General features: G+C 43.1%; 1 protein-coding gene across 6 annotated transcripts in view; it reads right to left on the bottom strand.

Annotated features, from left to right (window-relative positions):
- The window catches only part of Tmem108 (transmembrane protein 108), a 256,615-nt gene extending 238,574 nt beyond the window's left edge, over positions 1-18,041 (bottom strand). For 2 of the 6 annotated variants that reach the window (XM_051205973.1, XM_051205986.1), the window contains exon 1: positions 17,924-18,041. The gene's annotated coding sequence lies outside the window, so the exon portion shown is untranslated. Of the gene's footprint in view, positions 1-1,828; positions 1,954-17,923 lie in introns of those variants that run through there. The other 4 variants (XM_051205977.1, XM_051205994.1, XM_051205965.1 and 1 more) reach the window with 3 other exon arrangements.
- Positions 18,042-18,895: the final 854 nt, after the last annotated feature.

The following is an 18,895-nucleotide window of genomic DNA, read 5'->3' as shown; positions in this document are numbered from 1 at the left end:
CAAAATAAGGCATTCCACACATAAGGAGGAAAGAATAGGATCAAGGACCAGCCAGGTGAAGTATGAGTTTGTGTGGAGAAAGAGCAGGAAGAGACCAGCAATGGTCTACCTGTGTACAGCCTTCATGCCTGTCCAAGTGGCACTGGCTACAGACAGCTGGGGACCACAGAACTGTGGGATGAGAGTTTTCTCCTAAGTTGTTTTGTTTTGTTTTGTTGTTTTTCCTGGAGAAACAAAGCAAAGACAATGAAAGGGACTAGACAGGGTAGTGAGGTTAACAAATGGAAAAGGTAAAAGAACACAAGAAGGAACTCTGGAGAAAGAGAAAATAAAATTGTAGGGCAGTCAAATGCAACATTGGCATCATGCCCCTCCGAAAGGCCAGAGATAATCACAGAAGAGGGGTCAGAAAGATTGTGAGAGCCCGAGTTGAGGGAAACAAGCACAAAACAGTGTCTTCAGGACATGCAGGACCATTAATTGCACTCATGAATTCATAGCAACCGTGGCTGCTTCATAAGGACCTGCACAAGATCAAGTCACCCAACATGATGCAGTATGGTGTGGGAAGGGGTTGGTAAGCCTCTACCCACTCCCTGTCTGAGGGGCAATGGACTGGTGATAGCTTCAGGGACAGGAAGATTCCATTTTCTTTTATGGTGTGGCCCTTGGGTTAGGCCATCCATGCTCCAGTGGATAGTCCCACAGCCATGAGTGTAAGGGCAGCACAAATTGGACTCAATGAGTTACTTTAAAATTACATAAAAGGAGGAATGAAGTCAGAAATTGAGCAAAAGGAAAGTGGGGGTAGTTCTGGAAGCAGTAAGGGGGTGATGGGAGGATGAATGAGATCAAAATATATTGTATAAAATTCTCATAGAATAAAAAACATAACTACTTTTAAATTCTAAGGCTATATTAACATGGGATCTCCCAGAAAATATGCATCACTTTCTGAGTGGAGGGCTTCTAAATAACACAGTAACATTAAATATTCACCAAACACTATACTAATATACCAATGGGTAAATATTTCAGAATGATCCATCCAAAGGGAAAGGGGCGGACACCATGGCTAGAAGCACACCCATCACCGTCGGCCTGTGCCCTGGTCCTCAATGGGTGCTCCAATGGGTATGTTGACAGGAATGGGTCACCTATGTCAACACAGCAGCCAAGCTTCACTTCTTTGAAACACAAAGGCCAAGACTCGATGATAGACCCAAAGTAAAAGGCTGAGCAGGGTCCATCATCTCTTTCTGTCACTCAGAGGATGGGGCGGGTAGCTCCAAGCTGGAGTTCTCAGTCTGAGATGCTTAAAGAAGCACCTACACCCAAAATCCATGTTCCCTGGGACATGTAACCTTCTGGGAGCCTCATAAGGTTTGTGGCAGGAATGGGTTAAAAATTCAGGAGCCTGGACACTCATATCATCCGTCAGAATCTCTTTACCCACTGGAAAAAGCAGGTGTCATTATTGTCATTACAGAATTGGCACCAAGGGGCTGCGAATTAATACCTGATTCTAAGAGAGCTCATAAACTTAGTTTTGCTTTCGTTATAAAAATGGCATTTGCACACATTTGAGTCACTTTGCCTTTAGGTTATGCTGCGAGATTACAGAGTCCTTAAATCTTAAATAGATTTTAATCTGGTAACACAGTTACCTAAACACACACACACACACACACACACACACACACACACACACACACACACACACACCTTTCCCTTCAGAAGAAACATGAATGCATGTTCAAATTCATTGGATACAATTCTATATATTCCCCCTTTACATTATTTTAAATTCAATAAATGGGACAGATACCTTCCCCAAGTCAGAAGAGAAACTGGATCATTTGATGTACACCTGCTCTTTCACCTAGGTCCGAAGCTGGATGAGAAAACTGGTCCCAGACACCCTTCAGTAACTAATGCCATCCTTTCCCCAGTCAGCACTCAGAGAAACCCTGCTGAATTCCTTTTCTTTGGAGCCCTTTTCAACAAATGCTATGTGCCTTTAAGAAAATACAGACTCTCTGTCCCATGTCTGGCTGCTTGTAGAGAAGTCTTAGTCTTAAATGAATTCAATGGAATGATGGGCTGTTTGTACTGCCTTGGATCACTTCACTCACAGCTGTGAGAGTCCAAATGGAGCTGGGACCATCTCTGCCCCCACACAGAATCATAAATAAAGGCTGAGCCTTCTAGAATAGTGGAATACATCCCCTCACAAAGCCACTCAATCACCCGTGCAAAGGAAAGGAATGCCCCAGGGTCAGGCCCTGAGAAGTGAACAAAACACACTGTATAAAAAAAATTAAGCCCATTTCAGTTCAGCAGTCATTCCCCACATAACAGCACTTGTATGTGATTTATTTTTAGAGTAAAAAGCCAAGTTATTTTCGTTTATCAGAGCCGGAGTCTTACACACCCAGCTGTTGAGTAACACTTGTCAAAGATGTCAAAATGTCTTTCAACATTTAGACAGCCACCTAGCTATTATTCCTGGGGGACACGTGGCTAGCTGAAAGAGTCACATCTGGCAGATGCAGAAATAGAAAAAACAAACAATAGGTACCTGTGCCGAAGCCACAGCTCTCATTGCCTGATCACCCACCCTGGCCATCACACCACTCTGCACCGTGAGATACCCAGCCTTCTCTTCACCTTAGCTGCTGACAGTGTGGGCTTTCTCTTTCTGGCTAACCTTCTGATTCCTTACCACATCTGCAACCCTAAACTCTGTTGATATTAATTCTAGCTAGGAGTGAAGAACTCAGGGTCTCACATCCAGTCAGTCCACTGCACCACCACTGTCCAGGAAAGCTGCATGACTGTCACCCTTATTTACTGAAGCCATCAATCCAGAGCCATAGCTGTTTATACCAAGAGAGAGCATCGACATCCAGACAATTGCTAGGAAGGAGAGTGTTGACCAGAAGGGGTGATAGCCCCTGTGGGACTATGAATGAATGCCTATATAACTATAATGTTCCTTAAAGGATTTCTATTTTTGTTTCCACAGAAAATGAAAAGCTGTGGATTCCTTCCAGACTAATGTGGTTTGATCAAGCCAGACCACCTGAAACAGAGTACCAGGTGATCCTACATTCAAAACAGCTGGACAAAGCAGCCTTACAGACTACAGCCAGGATTTCTACATCATCTTAGAATCCCCCATGACAGCGCCCCTTACCAGCAGGAAGTAGTTTGGAAAGAACAACACCCAAATTCCCAAATATTGTCTATAAATGTTTGTTTTCATTTAAATGGACTTGGATATATAAAATAAATAAATAAATTTTAAAAAATTAAAAAAACAAAACAAAACAAAAAAACTATAAAGTTCCTTTTACCCTTTGGGGGCTGCTCTACACATCAGTCACCAGGTCAATCGGTAGACATAAGAAAGGAGAGCAAGAACAGAAGGACCCAAGAGAAGTCAAAATGGAAATGTTGAGCCCAATTAATGACCAAGAAGTAAATCATGGACCAACCAACTGCAGGCAGTGCAGACACAGCCTTGAACTGAAACAGGAGGAGAATGGTCTTCCTTCTCCTCACAGGGGCCCTAACTGCAGGAGGTCTGGCAAGGCCACAGCCTCTTCCTTGGAGGCCCCTGCCCTTGATCCACCTCAACCCCCCCCACACACACACCTAAAAGGCACACACTAAGCTCATCTCTCCAGTAATAACCATTTATAAATTAGCTGGCTCAATCTCTTGGTTAGAATAGTATAGGAAGTTAGTATCTGGGGATACTAAACACACCACAGTGGATCAGAAAGTTCAACACAATAGTGACCAACCCATTCTAGCAAAATGCTAATAGCACTCCTTACCCTTTGAGAAAACCTCCCCCAACAGCCATGGAAGACAGAAGAGAAAAAAAGAAGAGAAGATAAATGGAACCTCTATAGTTAACCAGCAGCTTCCCTATTATGACCCCAAATAAGGGAACACATCTCTGTAACCAATTAACTCTAACATTGCTATTAAAAATCCCCTCTAAAGCGGTCAGAAAATAATATCAGATATACAGGTTAGTGACAGAAAATACTCAGGAAGAAACTTACCATGAGACAAGCAGACTTTTATTAAACCTGCCAGGCTACGCTCAGGGTGGAAAGAGAATACAGCCTAGGGAAGTTGCAGAAGTGAGCTATGTAAGGAATAGGATAGGGCAAGGCTTGAGGTTAGCTTCTCAGGTCCTGACTGGCTGCAGGTGGAACACAGCTAAACAAGGGTATGGGGATATGCTAGTTTGGTCTGGAACAAAATCGGGAATGTGGAAGATGACAGGTTTCATCTTCCAGGGAGGGGTATATCTGTGAGAGGAATTGACACCCTCCACCATCTTGGAAGCGACTCTTAGGTAAATGCACTGAGACAAAATGGTGCCACCAATGTTAAGCTCTGTCACTCCTGCCTTGAAGTCATTAGGAATAAAGTGACATTTTCCCTTCTCTAGCTACTTCCCATGGACTCCAGATGTAGTACAGGGCAAGGGAGACTAAGGAATGGCGGGATCCTTCAGTAGTGATTGATGCCCTCTGGTCATGATCTTTGTCACCCCTTATTGGTGAAGACCTGTATGTGCTCCTGGAAAAGATCAAAAAAGGCATGATCCAAAGAATAGGACCAAAGTTATGATAGTGAGGGGGCCTCTCGGGGTAGACTCCAGGGGAGAAATGAGCCAAAGAAGGTGCAGGAAGACTGCTGGATTTGGAGTTGCTCATCTAGTTTTCTTGCCCACTCCACCCTCGGCTTAGGTGTTTCATTCTGAACCGGGACTGACTGATTAGGGAAGAAACCGTGTTTCTTCCCCCAGGGCTAAGGAGAAGTCATCATTTCCTGTCAAGATGAGAGCCAGGCCTCTGCAGTTTTGGAAGATCATCCCTACCTACCAGGGAGAGCAGCTGTTACAGTTCTGGGTCCTGAAACAAATGTCTAGAATGGCAAGAAGGGGGGTGAGTTGGAGGGCCCCTTAGTCCCGTCTTTACAGGTCTCCTGCCCTGCCTTACAAGTGTCGGGGAGCATACCCCTTTTAACTGCTTCGGGGTGACAAAAGGGGTGATGTGAAAAGGGCAGCAGTTAGTGTGACTCCAATGAGGGTCCACCTGAGAGGTCACAATAAGACCTAACAGATGGCAAAAGCCTAGCACACAAGACAGCCTGTGAAGCAGCAGTATTCACCCTTGGAGGGCATTGCATGCGGGAGTAGCAGCTCCAGCACACAAACGTGGGACTATTAGGGCCTATGTAATTCCTACTGAGAGCACAGTTAAGAAGAGGTAGGGCAACTCTGTCCTTACTGAAGGAAGAAAACAACCAAGAAAACCGCAGAAGGAACCCGTGGTGGCTTTGCCACAGGGGTTGGGAAGACTGACAACTTTTGTCACTGTTGCCAATCACAAGATGTAAAGTCATTGGTTTGGTAGACTTAAGACATTTTTCTTTGGTCAGCATAAAGTTCAGAACTGACCATCGGGTTTCCTCTGTAACAACTCTGTGGGGAACATTAAGAGATGAAGTTAATGAGGGAAAAAAATGTGCATCGCGATTGAGTTTTGATTAGTGAGGTGAAATATAAGCGTTTAACTGGCTGGACCATGCACCAGAGCCCTGGAGAAGGCTAAGGTAACTGTGTAATCGGCAGTTTGTGTGACAGAAGTCACTTAAGCCAGCTTCTTTTATAGGATTGTCTAGCAAAGTTCCAAGGACAACACTTGGACATCTTGAATAATTTCCCGGGACCCGTGAGTTTAATAACAGTATCTGGCACCCTCCTTCAATCATGAACACGGACGGTTAAGATAAAGAAAGACACACGGCAGCATCTGTGCTAAGTACTCTTCCAGACACAGTGCTACAGTTAGTTAGTATAGCTTTTAGATTTGGCTTCAGTGTTTAATAAGACAGGTCCGTATCTCAGCTGTGGACAAGGAAGGTCTTGTCTTCTTTATGTGTAATCAGGAAGAGAATCATTCCTGAGAAACAGTTGTTCAGATAGCATTCCATATAGCTAAGTACATGTCTTAGGGTTGCAGTTTGTTATAGAAACAAACTGACCATTTTAATCTTGATTATACTTTCCTGTTGAGTGTTGAAGATCATGTAGGTGGCCACAATTAATTTTTCCTTTGGTGCTCTCAAGGCCAAATGATGGCAGTCCTAAGGAGTCACTTGGGATTGTGAAAAATCTGTGATTCCGCAACCCTTTTTTACTCTTGTCCATCTATGTGAGGATAAGTCAAAGGTCTTGCTTGACCTGGCTGTGCCTTCCCTGGGAAACATTTCCCTTGGGTTGACCATCCTCTTTGTAGACTTGATGTTGGCTAGGATTCACTGTTGGGGTCTCTGTGACCCACCCCTGAACAAGAGAAGAGATGATTTTCCACAGACACAGAACATTTCTAGAGGTGGTCCACAATCTCCTAGAACCTCATTAAGGAGGAGAAAATATTCTCCCTTTCAGTCCCTCTGGCCACATTAGAACAACTGCCAAGTATGGTTATTAAACACAGAAGATCAGTTCTACAAGTTGATTCTTATAACTACTGAATAATATGTTAATAGCCATAAATTTTAAAATAAACTTTGATTAGACATACATTTTAGCCAGTTTTTGAATTTTTTTTGGCCTTAGAAACTTTAAGTCTCATGCCCCACGTCCCTTAAATAACTTACTCAGACTTTTATAACTTGCAAAAGCCCTTCCATTTTTATTCCCATTCTGTAAGCATGCATTCATCGTAATATTCACATACAGATCTTTTTCAACTAAATCAATTCTTATATTTTTTCATTTGTAACTTTTTAAAACTTCTTAATACCGTGAGACATTATAGCATTAACAAATGAATTCACTATCTGCTGAGAGAATTTTCTCCCTGGGGGAGGTGGGAAGCTAAGCAATGTCTATCCTCTCTTAGTAGGTCCAAATGACAAAACCAAGTTCAATTTCAAAACCACCCTGGGGAACAAATGAGTTTATTGGGCTTTACTTATCAGCCTTGCTTTCCTTACAACTGATGCTGAAAATCAAGCTCCTTTTAGGGTCCTTTAGGCAAAAAGTCCTTTTTTCTCTCCATAGGGGTCATTCCTTCAGGAGCACAAACACTCACTGGGCTCACTATTTTGGCCTAAACACCCACCAGTCACAATCTGAAACCTCTGGGCAAACCTCATTTGGAGGTTTTATTGGCACTCTATATAACCCCAGCCTGATGCCATTCCCTTGCTCTCCTCCAAATACCCCCTCTCTCCTCCTTCCTTGAACCTTTCCTTCCCAGAGTCTTTGATCTCTATACTAGAGACCCTTTACCATGCACTCAAATTCTTCAGAACAATCGGTCTCAGAGGTCCCCTAACCAGACCCCAGAATCCCCAGGAACTTCACACTCCTCTCATCATCAAGTCACAATACCTGGAGGGTAGGTGAAGCTCCTGATTTGGGTCATTTTTAATCTTCTCCCTAAGTCTGGGGGATGCCCCAGTTAGAACTCTGCAAGTTCTAACCATTCCACTAAACATCACTACAATCTCCAACCCAAATTTTCATGAAATGTGCTCTCAATTGTTCATCCCAGGGGATAGTCCTTTGGCCTGTCTCAAGACAATCTCCAAGAGTCTCCTCTTAGCAGGTTCCAGCCCTCCAAACTCATTTGGCTATCCACCCAAATCTGACCTCAATTTGGAATGTTTGTTCTCAATATTTTCACCTATCTGGGCATCCTCAGATGAAATAACAAATGATCTAAGGTGCCCTATAGCCAATGCTTTCTTTGTCTTCATTTCCAATCCCCTCTTAGCAAGTCCTCCGCCTTCCAGATCCTCCTTTGCTGACAAAAGGCCGATTCCAAATCTAGCTCTTACCCCAACTCCAGTTCCCTGGCTTTCAATCCCACTGATGAACCTCTGCAGCTTCCCTACCTCCTCAATGCCTATGCCTCTTCCTCCTCCAACTCCTACCTGCCTATTAGCCTCACATACCTCAAACCCACAGATCTCCATAGACAAACCCCAATCATCTTTGCCCTTACCATCCCCTTCCCATATCCAACCCAGGGTAATGTCTATGTTCCCTCTACATAAGGTGATAGGAAGGGGTGGCCCACCAAAGTCCATGTGCCTTTCATCCTGGTGGAAATGGCTGTTACTGAATAAACATCTAGATTGTTCTCTGAAAACCAACTCCATTTATAAAAACAATTCGCTCAGCTAACTCAAATCTCTGGCCTCACTAGGGTTATATATACAATCCTGACCTCTACCCTCACACAAGATTAAAAGGACTGTATCTGGAATGCAGCCCAGGGCCAGGCCAATAAACTCCATCAACAGAATGACCCCTCCCCACAGGAGATAAGACAGTCCCTTTCAGAGGTCCAGTTAGAATTCTCAAAACTCTGGCACTGGGGTCCACCACCTGCAGTTGATCGTAAATTGTTTAGCTGAGGGAATGCAACAAAATGCCTACTCTATAGCTCACTTTGACAAACTGAAAGAGGTCACCCAGAGCCCCAGTGAAAACTCTACTCTCCCTAAAGCAACTCACAAGGCAATCACTAAACACATCAATGTGGACATCAACTCCCCTGAGGAGACACTACACTTCATGTTTACTTCTTAAGTTGACCAACCCCCAACATTAGATGAAAATTCCAAAGACAGAGAAATAAAAAGGACATTTAACTCCTCAAAACAACTTCTAGATATGGCCTTTAAGGTATTCAACACAGAGAGGAGAACAAAAAGGAACAGGAACGAGACCTCAACGGGGATAGAAAAAGAGAACCGCGCCAGCTTCTAATACCTGGCAGCAACTCTCCACAAATCCTCACCCAAACAGTCAGCCCATCACCAGCTGTTCCAAGCAGGCAGAATCTGCCCCACATCTTGGTTTTGATGTACTCAAACTGATCACCTGGCTAAGGGTGCCACCAAGCCACCCACCAAGAAGGCTTGGACAAGCTACAGACAATGGGACCATTAGAAGATGAACTCTGTTGCGTCACATTAATGCCCCCTCTGACCTCTGTCAACAACCTGGGGGTGTCATCTCCCACCTGGGGTCTGTGAAGGAACCCAAATTCTTGACCCCTAGCCATGCTCCAACCCCACCTGAGCTCATCAGAACTCAGGGTAAACAGTACAGTACCTGGTAGAAAAACCTCTCCCACACTGGACCAGGAGCCTCTTTTTCCCTATTCACTGAATGGTGTGGACCAATCTAACCTATTAACTTAACAATAATGGATTCTTAGTCATTCCCCATAATACACTAGACATATAACTTTGTCTACCAGCTTGGCAACACAACCTCCAACCACTCTTTTACGTGAATGTCAATGCCCACTCTCACTGTTAGGCTGAAATCTTTTATCTAATGTAATGTTTCCATACATGTCCCTCCCCACTAAAGATATCCACCATATTTCTCCTTAGCCCAGACTTGGGTGGTACTCCTGTCCAAACTCAAACTTTCATCCATAGCCTCTCATCTTCAGTCAACCCTCTCATTCATGGCACTTCAAACCCTTCAATAGCTGCCTGTCACAATCCTATCCTCATAACCTTTAGAAACTCTTCTACTTTCATCATCCAGAGCCAGTGACCTCTCACCACCACCACATACCTCACCACAAACCATCATCGAGCAGTCAGTGCAAGCAACACTTTTAAGTTCCATCAATTCCCTTTACAAAACTTCTATTCGCAGTGCCAAGAAGCCCGGTGGTATTTACTGATTGGTCCAGAACCTCAAAAAGTCAACTAAACCATTGTTCCCTTCTTCCCTATGGTCACTAACCCATCACACTCCCCTGTCTCCTCCTCTACGGCCTTCTTTTCCATGTTTAATCTTAACAAATGCTATCTTAACTATCTTCCTGGACCCATCCTTCCAAACCTTTATTCCTTCTTCTGGGAAGACTTAGGCACTCTTGTTTACCCAGCAACTCACTTGGATGCTCTTGCCCAGGGATTCTGAGATAACCCTCAGATACTGTACTGTAGAGTCTCATGAGACAAGGCCCAGATTTGCCAAACCTTGCTCATCTATCTGGGCCTCTCAATCTCACGAAATGGGAGAACTATACCCCAAGCCAGAGTGGAAAAATTTCTGCCCATCTCCTTCCTGAAACCAAATGTGAATGCTCACATTGGGTCTTTATAACTTCTTCCATATCTGGATTCCCAACCTCTCCCTCATTATGCAGCATCTCTATGAGGCTGCTACATGTTCCATAGAAGAACCATTACTATCCCCTATTCCTCCTTTCTCCCATAAACCTACTCAAGTCCTCTCTCTCCTGTGCCTCTACCCTAGCCCTTCCAGACCTACACATGTTATTCCATAACTTATTTCTCCAAAGAGCTAGACAATGTCACCAGAGGATGCCTGCCCTGCCTCCAGACCTTAGTAGCATGCCCTATTTGTGCGGGGGCAAACAAAATCTCCCTTCATAGCCCCCTACACATCCTTCATTACTTACTCAGGAACCTTACCAGCCACTGCCAGTGTTTAATTATATTGCGGCAAAGGCTTGATTATAGAAGAAAATGGGATGCCTTAGTTTGAGAATGTCTCAGAATACCAGGGCCCGGAGGTCCAAAAGCAGACACCTAAGATGGGTGGTAGAGGAAACTATAGAATTAGTGGATCTTATGCTTAGGGGAGTGAGAGGGGAAGTTCTAGTAGAAGGAGGGCAAGAAATGGAGGGCATCCTGAAGGTCAGGGGTGTTCCAGGAGAAAACCAACAATGAGTGAGTTATCATCAAAGACAGAAGCAGAGGAAGGAGTCTCAGCCAGGTGCCCAGGCTTCTGAGTGAGGAAATCCATAGGAACAGGAAAATCCCTAAAACTCATTCAGAGGTTAGGACTACAGCAGCATTCGGAGTCAGGAAGGGGAAATGGGCAGGATGAGGGGCTTGACATCAGAAAGACAGGGTTCATCCAAAGGATTGGGGAGAGTCTTTCTGGGTAAAGCTAAACAGGTGCCAAGCAGGCTTTCATTAAATCCACCAGCCTGAACTCTGAGGAAAGAGAAAGCCAGCTGGGGAGTCAAAGGAGTGAGCATCATAGGAATAGGGTACGAGCAGATTTGAGGATAACTGGTCAGCCCTGACTGCCTGTGGTTGGAGCATTGCTACATAAGGACATGGGAACATGTGGTCTAATGCAGCCTCCTGCAAAAGTAAAATTCAGAAGGTGACAGGTTTCATTTTCCTGGGAGAGGTGTGTCATCAGAGGAATTGAAACCCACCACGCTCTTATAAGCAACTCATGGGTAGACTGAGACAAAATGATGCCACCAACATTAAGCCCTATCGAGTTAGTAAGAAAGAAAAAAAATTACCTTTGTGTGCAGATGACATCATTGTCTACACAAAAAAAACACATAAGAAGGAAACCTCCAGGAGCTAGTGAACAACCACAGCAAGGCTGCAAGGCTCAAGGCTCTACACAGAAGTCACCAAGGCAATCACACTCTTAGATGTACAGTCCATCCAAGTACATATAGTTTTTTTTTTAAATCAGCACCCCCACAAATTGAATTCTTAGGCATAAATATTAAAATATGCACAAGTTTATGAGGAAAACACCCTAACTCTGAAGAAATCCAAGAACAATGAAATAGGCAGATATTCCTATTTATGGACTAGAATATTAGGTATTAGTTGCTCCTTCCTCCGTTCACAGGTTAGCATGGTCCTGTTCTAACTGCTGTGAAAAATACCCGACAAAGGCAACTTTAACAGAGGGAAGTTCTCTTTGATTTGGGATTCTAGGAGGTGCAGTTCATCATGGCGTAGAAGGTGGGTAGGTAGCTTGGGCAGCAAGCGGCTGAATGTTTATGCTCAGTCCATTTCCTTCCTTTTATTCATTTCTGGACCTCAGCCAATGGGACTGTGTTGCTCACATTTAAGGTGTGTCTTTTCACCTCAGTTACCCTAATCTAGGTAATCTCTCACACTCAGGGGTAGAGCTTTGTTTTCATGGTGATTCTAAGTCTTATCAAATTGGCACTCAAGATTAACCGTCACAAGGTTCAACACCATGCTGGGCAATTCCAAGATGTCCCTTGTGGCTATCAATAATAAGTGGTCAATATTCATACTGAGATGCAGAAGAACCAAAATGGCCAACTCAATAATTCAGAAGAAGACCAAATGTTGAAGGAATGAAGCTGTGTGACTTAATAATTCACTATACAGTGGTCAGGCAATATGTTTTGGGGAAAGACCAGACAAACATAATCAGTTAACAAATATAAGCCCAGATATAAGACCCACATAAACAAAGTTAGTTAAACTGTAACAAAGGAGCAAAGGAATACAATGCAATGGGACAACAAGAGCATTTCAACAAATGGTACCAGAGCAACCAGAAACCAGTACACAAGTAAACAAATGAGTGTAGATAAACACCTTATAGTGTTTATCATCATTAACACCAATCACAAACATTAATGTAAAACACAGAGCACTATGATACAGCGGGTAAGCACTCTGGCTTTTAAAATACAACACCAAGTGCAAAATCTATAAAATAATTGATAAGTAGAACTTCATTAAAATTAAAAAATGGATTCCATCTGAAAGTCGACATCAAGAGAATGAGAAGGCAACGGGTGTTTAAGAAAGTATTTGCAAAGGTCATTTATGATGAAAGATTCAAAATACAAAAGTCCTTAAAAGTCAGTTAGAAAGTACAAAGTCTCACTATAAAAACTGACCAAAAACCTTTAATAGACATTTCACCTAAAAGATACATACACGGCAAATGTAGCCATGAAATGATGTTACATACACATCAAGGAAACGGACATTAGAACAATGAGTCATTGCCAGGCCTGTTTTCAAATGGCTCAAATCCAGAGCCCTAACAATAGCCAGGGCTGGTCTAGATGTAGCCCACAGAAACCCTCATTACTTGCTGGTGGGAAATCTAAATGCACACAGCCATCTTAGAAGGCAGTTTGTCAGTTTCTAACATAAAACATTCTTACAAAAAGTATCCAATAGTGGCATCACCTGATATTTACCCAAAAGAGAGGAACTCCTGTCCACCCAAAAGCCTGCTCATGGATGTTTAGGGCACCTTTATTTAAAACGGCTCAACTTTGAGAGCAACCAAGATATCCAGAAAGTGGAATCCAGCACACACACACACACAGACACACACACACATACACGAGTAACCAAGTCACAAAAAGAGGGGAAGAAGCTTGTGTATATTTTCTGAGTGAAAAGTCATTTCAAAGGATTACCTACTGTGTGACTCCAAGCTGCATGAAAAACAAAACTGTGGCCAGAAGAAGATTAAGAAGCTTAATCGCTCTTAATAGTTAAGGGGTGGGGGAGGGGAAGGAGCTATGACTAAATAGGACACAGAGAAAAAAAAATGCCTGTGATTACAATGATGAACATGTGTCATCATCATGCAGTAGTCCAAATACATTGCACTCCAATGTAAACCACTGTCTTGGGGTAATTATGATATAAACATAGGTTCATAGACCTCGGCAGAAAATGGTGGGGGACAGTGGCAACAGGGACAGACAGGCATATGTAGGAGGGGGAGGGACATAGAAGATCTTTGTATTTTCCTTTCTACATTTTGCTTCTACCTAAAACCACTCAAAAAAAAAAAGTCTTAAAAAAATAGAAGCAAAACAAACAGAAAGAACCCCACAAATCTCTGTGAGTTCCAGGCCAGCCTGGTCTACAGAGCAAGTGCCAGGATAGCCAATGCTACACAGAGAAACTTGTCTCAACACACACACACACACACACACACACACACACACAAAGAAGGAAAAGAGCAAGCAATGTGCCATCATCACACTGGCCCTCTCCCTCCACCAACCGAATCATCCAGAGGATCAGATCCACCCCAGCCTCCTTTCCTTCCCTTCCAGCCATGCTCTTAGAGGCACACAGGCTTCTCATTCCAATGCCCTCTGTCAGGCAGAACAACCCTGGGCTCAGTAGGCTTTAAGTTGCATCTCTTAAAAATGTCTTTATTTCCCTATCTTTTCATTCATTCAAATGAAAATTTCTGAGCAACTAATATTGGTAATATTAATAGATAATATCAACAAAAAGCTTTCTGGGTTATTAAGGGGCTTAATCACTAAATCTGTGCTGTAATAGATTGGTGGAAAATTATAGATTCGTTCTTCAAGCGGTAACTCCTCAGAGGTTAGGCTTGTAAATTAAGACCCTCTTATGAAATACTTTTCCGAACCAAGTCAGGGCCTGGAGGGAGAGGTGAAAATTCTCACTTCTTCCAGACTCTTTATAGAACTCTAGGTGATCTCAAAAAAAGGCTACAAACTAGCCTTATTGCTGAGCGTAAGGTAGAGAGAGAGAGAGAGAGAGAGAGAGAGAGGATACAGAGACAGCTCCACAGCCCTAGACTAAAGGGCAAATATTCTAGACATGGTACCTTCTATCATGTCAGAGGGACAGACTCATGGCACTGCCTTTAGCCTTCAAATGTTGCAGCATCGTTAAAAAGTCAACAAGACACACAAATGTCTCATTGGGATAGATATTCTAAAAGAATTCTGTTGTACATGAATTGATATCTTTTTTATTTATTTATGTATTTTGGTTTTTGGAGACAGGGTTTCCTCTGTATTGCTTTGATATCTTTGTATAACAAGAATACATGGTCATTATAAATGTGGCTTTTTAGCACACTGGGAGCCTTCGGATCTAAAGCAGTAGTGTCTAGTGGAATGTTCTCCAATGACCAACATGTTATATATCTATACTATCTAAGACAGAGCCAGAAATGTGTGGCTATAGGGCACTTGAAATGTGATAAGGTCAAATGAGGGCCTGAATTGTAAATCTAAATAATTCCAATAGTCGCACATGGCTAGTGGCTACTACTGGGACAAAGTTCGGACCATTTTAGGAAAATGACACAGATATTAGCGTGAGAAAGCCTATGTCTATTCTAAGAGCTTAGAAAAGTAGTTCTCTATGCCCTTCCCCACCACAGACACAGACATACCATGGGAGATGCCATGACATCATACCAAGGGGTCACCTTGGGGCCATGTTCAACTAGTTCACAAGGGCCAGCCACTCTGAGAGATTTGGACCCAAAAGTAACAAGAAGCCAAGCAATCCTGATGACTGGCTCGGAGACAGAATTTTGAGTAGCACTAAAAAAATATAGGAGGAATAGCCTGCTCCTACCAAGGTAAGCATTGCATGTGTCACCTCTCTTTTCATGGAAGAGCCTCATTCTTCAAGAGCCACAGACTCCTTCCCAGGCATTCTTACACGCATACGGGCACACATGCATGTACATACCCCGGAAGCCAAAGAAACCAGACTGTCTACAATGTCCTTCCACACACCAGATTCAAGGCAGAGAACAGGGGCAAATATTTCATGAACCAGAAACACAGCAAAGAGAACTTTAAAAAGATCCTACAGTTTATATCCAATCCCTGTGGTGGCCATGTCCTGTAGTGGGACTGTGAAGCTCTTTGCTAAAATAATATAGCTTTTTCAAATTAGCTTAGAACTATGGCCTCCTTTTCCTCTTCCAAGATACAACACTAGGAAATACCAAAGAGCATGTGTTTTATGAAAACATGTTATTTATCACTCTGAGGGTATACATTGAAGAAGAAGCCTGTTTTCATATTCCATAGTCTCAAAAAAAGGAAGAAAGAAAGAAACAAACAAATAAAGAAAGAAAAAAGGGAAGGAAGGAAGGAAATGTACAAGTTCTAGAATAATAGTGAGCTTCTCTAAGTAGTCTCTGTTTTTATATGACTCACAAAAATTTGTCTGGTGTCAGTCATGCAGGAAGAAATTTTAGTTTTGGTGGTTACCTCTCACTGTCCTTTAATTACATGTGAGTCATTTTAACATTAAGAAATCACCCCGACAGATGCAATTTCCATGACTACTCTTTGGAATGGCCCTCTCTTTTCCTCGTGCCCTCTGTTGGTCCTTAACTTTTCAAAGGCAAAGCTTCCATCGGGAATACACTGCTACAGTGAGCTAGAACACATCTTCCAATGATCTCAGAAATCTAGGCCTGCACTGTCCTGGGCACACTACTAACTTTCACCATTCTTTAATCCCATTGCTCTTCATTTTATTGACATCATGATGATCAGGAGAGAATCTTGGGCCCTAAGTATCTGGGAGACAGTTATCACTTAGTATTTACAGGAGCCCTGATCAACCGCACAGTGCTACGTACCTTGCTTCCTGAGGTTGAATTACCATGGTATACTTATGTTACAGGGAGGGAAACTGGGGCGGGGGGTGGGAATTAGGTAAATTAAAACACATCCCTAGAGAAATTCAGAACGAGATTAAATCACTGTGTTTTCTCAGCTGTGGAAATTTAATCTACCAGGAAATATTTAACAATACCCAGAGAACTTTTTGATGGTCACGATTGCTTGGGGAGCTACTGGCATTTAGAGGGGAGAGGCTAAGGACAAGGGCACACTATACATCCTACGATGCATAGCAACAGCCCACTCAAGAACTGCCTCACTAAAATCAGTACCGCCTGGTCCCCTAGTAACTCTCACACCACTTTCTCTGGCCCCTTTTTTCAGTGGTGAAAGAATGGTTGCCTTCACAGTATGACCCTTGTACAATGTTTACACAGAAACATGCTCGTCAATTGGTATTTTTGATGTAAAATACTTCTCAGTCACATTTAAAATAGAGGTGACATGATAAAATGCCACAGATAAGAAGAAGAGTAGCAAAATTCTTTTAGGGACAGACTTTAACGAGAACACTCCTCTCACAAGCTGCCTCCAGGCTCTGGGCTGAGATCTGTGCCAACTGCTCACCTGGGCTCTTCTGTAGATGACCCGCCTCTCCGCTGCATCTCCCTGCTTCATCCAGGGGCATGTGTGTCACTCAAGAGCAGCAATGATGCACACGTATGGGGATCTGCTGCCCGTATCCTCTGTATTGTTCAGTAAATTTTGCTCATTAGTGAGCCACATGAGGCACAGATTTACGGGTAGCCTTTCCCGTGCCCTCAGTCTAGCAGTCTAGCAAGGCCTTATGAAATTGAGCCCACTGGCTGAAAACAGTCTCCCTCAAAGTTAAAGCAGAAAAAAAGATTCACCACCACTCCTGTCCCTCTCCAACCATTCTTAGCTCTGCTTGGAATAGTATTAGTCGGGGTTCCTTCTTCAAGAAGTCTGTTTTTTGTTCAAGTTCAGAAGTTGGGCAGCCTAGAAAAGAAGTAGTATTTCTCCGCGGACCTCTACCTAGACTCAGAAGGGCTCACAAAACACTACTACGTCTTGAATTATTTTGCCACAAACAAAAACTCCAAATCAGGTTTGATTACCAAATTCTCGTCACATATAGTGTACCAGCAACTACAAACAGCTGAGTGGCTGGGTATGTGGCTTCCAGAGTGACCAGATGGGAAACTGTGGCGTGGGCAGAACACTGTGCTCTATGCTGCTAGGGGCCACCGCACCAGGGACTTCACCTCTGATCAGCCATTTCCTTCACAAACTGAGCGATCATGAAGGAGAAGTTCAGTGAATGATTCTGGAGGAGGAGGATGGTGGGAAGGAACATCTGATCAGACTGTTACCAATACGATATGGCTTCTGGAATTAGGGAAGCCTTAACAAGCCTGCCTGAACAAATCACATCCCATACAAACCCACTCAACAACCCTAGGTGGAGATACCTCCATGCACAGAACTCAGCCCATCCTTGGTCACCATTTCCCATAATTGTTGATTTGAGTCTATGATTTCAATAAACTTAGAAAGCTTTAGATGCCTTTTAGAAACAGCATTCCATTGCACTGACTCCAAGAAACTGGTGAGACAAGAGCATCTATGATTCAGCAAAGCCAGCAAAGTAGGGAATGCATTTGCCTTACCCTGGAGGAGAGTGCATGGAAGCCTTCAAACGCTCTTACATCCTCGCAACCCATCGGAGCCGCTGCTTTTCACCCCACACTCACTTCTGCATGCTGGACCACAGTCAAGGAATCTGCCAAAGACAAAAGCGAGTGAATACAATGGGCCGATTTATCTACAATGTCATTTCCAAAGCTATTATTGAAATGAATCTGTTAAAAATGAACTTCATGGTTAACACACAGACCCCCAACCTCTAAAATGGTTCTTGGTTTACACAAGAGGTTCCCATATACATCCTAGACAAGTGGAAAGTCAAGAGGAATGGGTTTGATGCAGAAACCAAAGTACTCAGACTGCTCAAGCCCAACATCTTTACAACATAATCTCCAGGGTTCCTCTAAGGGGTCTCTCTCCATTCCAGTGATCTAAGGATGGAAAATAGCATGGAAGGACTTGCAAAGACATTTGCACACACAGGCATATGGGTACAGATACACATACTAATAATGTATACCTTTGTTCTCTAGCATAATAATTCATTCAATAAACAGAGAAGGAAAAATATTTACTTTTTCTACCAAAGCAAAAACAAAGATCACACTGTCTTACGGCAAAAAAGAAAGCAGAGCATGGCAACTCCCTGCCTGGACCACTGCAGTATAAAGGGTAAAAAGTGTATCCAAAGTAGGAACAGGGCACAAATTAACGTCTGCATAGCTTCTGGTAACAGTGAGATTTTTTGTTTGTTTGTTTTTGTTTTTCCAGACAGGGTTTCTCTGTATTGCTTTGGAACTAGTTCTTTAGACCACGCTGGCCTGGAACTCACAGAGACCTACCTGCTTCTGCCTCCCGAGTGCTGGGACTAAAGATGTGTGCCGTGCCATCAATGCCGGGGAGAATTTTTACTTCTTAGCCATACAAATTCTGAGCCCCTCTTATTTAAAGACAATTAGAAAAAGTATTTGGGGTTTTAAATAGTTAGGGAAGAT

This window comes from Phodopus roborovskii, unplaced genomic scaffold (genome assembly GCF_943737965.1).
Source record: "Phodopus roborovskii unplaced genomic scaffold, PHOROB, whole genome shotgun sequence".
Lineage (NCBI taxonomy): Eukaryota > Metazoa > Chordata > Mammalia > Rodentia > Cricetidae > Phodopus > Phodopus roborovskii.
The sequence above is the reverse complement of the archived record's forward strand: the minus strand, read 5'-3'. Positions and strand labels throughout refer to the sequence as shown.